This window comes from Zingiber officinale, chromosome 2B, assembly GCF_018446385.1.
Source record: "Zingiber officinale cultivar Zhangliang chromosome 2B, Zo_v1.1, whole genome shotgun sequence".
Lineage (NCBI taxonomy): Eukaryota > Viridiplantae > Streptophyta > Magnoliopsida > Zingiberales > Zingiberaceae > Zingiber > Zingiber officinale.
Window position 1 is genome coordinate 86132627 of NC_055989.1, and position 3680 is coordinate 86136306.

Sequence of the window (3680 nt, forward strand, 5' to 3'; positions counted from 1 at the left end):
TTATCCGTCTGCCTGGCTTCACTCACCAGGACTTTCCACATCCGGTCCAGAGAACGAGCTACCGAGCCCTCTCCGACTTCCCATGTGCCAAGCTTCCATACTTGGACTTCTCCGTGCCAAGTCTCCATACTTGGACTTTTCCCGTGCCAAGCTCCCTGCTTGGACTTTTCACCATGCCAAACTCCCTGCTTGGACTTTTCCCCCATGCCAAGCTCCCTGCTTGGACTTTTCCCGAGCCAAGCTCCCTGCTTGGACTTTTCCGAGTCAGGTCAACTCATCTCGGGTCAACCAGGTCAACCTTGACCACGGGTTGCACCCACAATCTCCCAAGCTTGTATCCTTGTAAAACATCAAGATACAACTTTTCTGTTCACGTCAAACATTGTCAAACATAACTCGTCAAACATCAAAACACAACTCGAGTCAAGTCAACTCGAGTCTGGTCAACCAAGTCAACCTTGACCTAAGGTTGCACCAACAATCTCCCCCTTTTTGATGTTTGACAAAACCCATAATCAAACCCATAATTAAGTTAGGTTAACCCGATAACCTAACTTAGGTTTTCCAATGTTCTTCCCTGAACATTCTCCTTTCTCCTTTCTACTCTCCCCCTTTTTGACACACATCAAAAAGAGTGAATCAAGGTCAAGAGTTTCTTCCTAATGAAAGTCTCATACCTTTCATTGAAACTCTTAATTTCCCCCTTGATACTAAGGTCCAACAATCAATTAAGTGATAATCCCATATCACTCATCCTCAATCATCTCGACGAGTAAAAACTCCCCCTAAAGGTCAACTCCCCCTTGACCATTGCACCAACAATGTCTTGGTGAGTTTCAAACCTTTATAACTCTAAACCACCAACTTCCGTAGCTGAAATTTCAGTCAACAGTTAAAATTCAGCAACTTGGCACGCCCTGATCGGTCACCAGACCGATCAGGGATTCCCTGGATCGGTCACGGTGACCGATCCAGACACCCCTAGACCGATCAGAATCCCCTCTGATACGTCCACAACTCTGATTTCTGATTTCTGATTTCTTCTCCCGAAATTCAGAAACCTCTAGAAAATCACAGAAAATTCTAAAAATTATAAAATTTTGAGGATACACTCCTTATAACATATACTATCATGGAAAAATAGTTTTCTATGAAAATAAGTTCCATTTTCAAATCTTGATACAAAGTTCAAAAGTCTTTGAAATAGCTCAAAGTTAACTCATCTTTGTATCACTTTGCTCAATGATGAATGCTATCACTAGAAAAGCTTCATCAAGGTTTTTTAAATCAATTTTGAAATGATTTTAAACCATTTAATTTAGGACCACAATCTTTGGGCTAAATGTACATGACTTGTACATAAGCTTTCCCTATGATCCCCAATTTTGAATTAGGCTCATCTAGGTACAAGAACTATGCACCTTGTTCCTAACTCATCATCCTAATATCTCACACACATCTAAGGTGTATCAAACACATCCAAGTCAATTTTGATGTGAGATATGGGTTTAGGTTATCTTAGGCTAAGGTCTCATGCATTTTCTAAACATCAATTTGATCTCCATATCAAATTGTGTTTTTAACCTTAAATCAATTTCATTGATTATAAATGCAAGAAATGATGACATGGCATAAAATGATATCATACATAATAACATGTGCCAATGTCATGATGTCATGGCATAAAGTATGAAACTTAAATAAAGCATGACATATAAATAACCTAAGCATTATCATGACATTTCAAATGATCATAGATTAAATATGATGTCATGACATGGCATATGGCAAACAATACATGGCAAATAGCATATAAAGGTATAGAAAATACCTAATTCTAGCCTTAGTTGCCATTTTTGATAATTTCGATCATTTTGCCATAAATTCTATATTCCTAAGTGTAATAGACCTAGCATCTTATACCAAAGATTTTTAGATCACTATGTGCCAATTAGATTGACTCTAGACAACTCCTCAAATTTGATTGGCACATTCTAATCACCTTAGGAATAATTCTTAATTTCATTTTCAAGGCTTGATTATACCTTGAAAAATCCTAAAGTGCCACCTTTTGCCATGATTATGTTAACTACCTATTCAAGTAAGGTTGGCACACCCTAACTAATCTAGCGTGATGGAATCACGCTCCTAGGAACCCAATACCTATTTGAGCTCATTGGGTTCACTAAATATTCACTAGGGATGACTTCCCTAGCAACCCTCCTAATGACCCTCCTAGGCTTTAAAGCCTTGGTCATTTGGGACTCAACAAGATCAACTCTAGGGGTGACTCCCCTTGTGACCTTGGTGATGGTCTTCCTAGCCCTAGATTTTGTTCCATAATCGAATGGAACATTGTGATAAGTGGGCTTGACCATTTGGGACTTAGGTTTGCGACCCAAACCTCTCTTGTCCTTTGTCTTTGGTTTTTGACCCTTAGACCCTAGAGTTGACTTCTCCAAATTCTTAAGGGTCTTTTCTAGAATGTCAAGTCTTGACCTCAAGACTTGATTTTCCTTCCTTAATACCTCAAGACTTGATTTGTCATTTTTCTTTGAGGCATTCCTAGGCATGTGTCTAGTTGATTTGGGATTCCTACCTAGGTTTTCCTTAGCCTTAGATGGGTTAATTCTAGGGTTGGCTTTCCTAGTGTTATCCTTATCTAGGCTCACATGTTTGGCACCTAAGCATGTGTATTGATTTCTATAATTATCATGTTTATCATTATTGTCAATTGCAATCAAACTACTAGCATGCATCTTACTAGTATTGCAATAATGTGCCTTAGAGATTACCTTAGGGTTTGCCTTAGCTCCCCCTATCGATGTGTTTGGTTTCTTGTCCTTGTGAGATTGCCTCCCCCTCAGACATTGGCTCCGATAATGTCCCCTTCGCTTGCATTGGAAGCACACCATGTGCTCCTTGCTCTTGCGTATCGGGACTCCAGCTTCCTTGATCTTTGGCGCCGGTGGAGTCTTCCTAACCCTCCTTGGACACTTACTCTTGTAATGTCCACACTCCCTACACTCAAAGCACATTATGTGTAATTTATTTGAAATTGAAATGCTTGAGTTACCTAGGGTTGAGGATGGATGAAGACTTTCTTCTTCATCCCTTCCGGAGGTAGAAGCTTCTTCCTCTTGCTCCATTCTTGAAGAAGAACTCTCCTCTTCTTCTTCCTTAGATGTTGAGTAGCCCTCAACTTCTAATTCCTCTCCTCCATGATGTGAGCTACTTGGCTCACTTGACTCCTCTTCATGACTTGAAATGGAGCTTCCCTCATGGAGCTTGGCCAAGTTGTTCCACAACTCCTTGGCATTGCTATATCCACCTACCTTACACAAAATGTCATTAGGTAATGAAAATTCAAGAATTTTCGTTACCTCATCGTTGATTGTGGATTGGTGGATTTGCTCCTTCGTCCACTTTTTCTTCTCTAGGGTTTTTCCATCTTTATCCACCGGATGGGTAAACCCTACTTGCACACAACTCCAATGAACTAGGTTAGTCATAAGAAAGTACTTCATCCTTACCTTCCAATACGCGAAGTCGTCGCGATCGTAGAAGGGTGGAATCGTGATATCCTCTCCGAATTGATCCATCTTCTAACTCGTGCTCCCCCGGGTGTTGATCCAACGAAGAGCGACCTTGCACTGATACCACTTGTTAGGATCGATGAT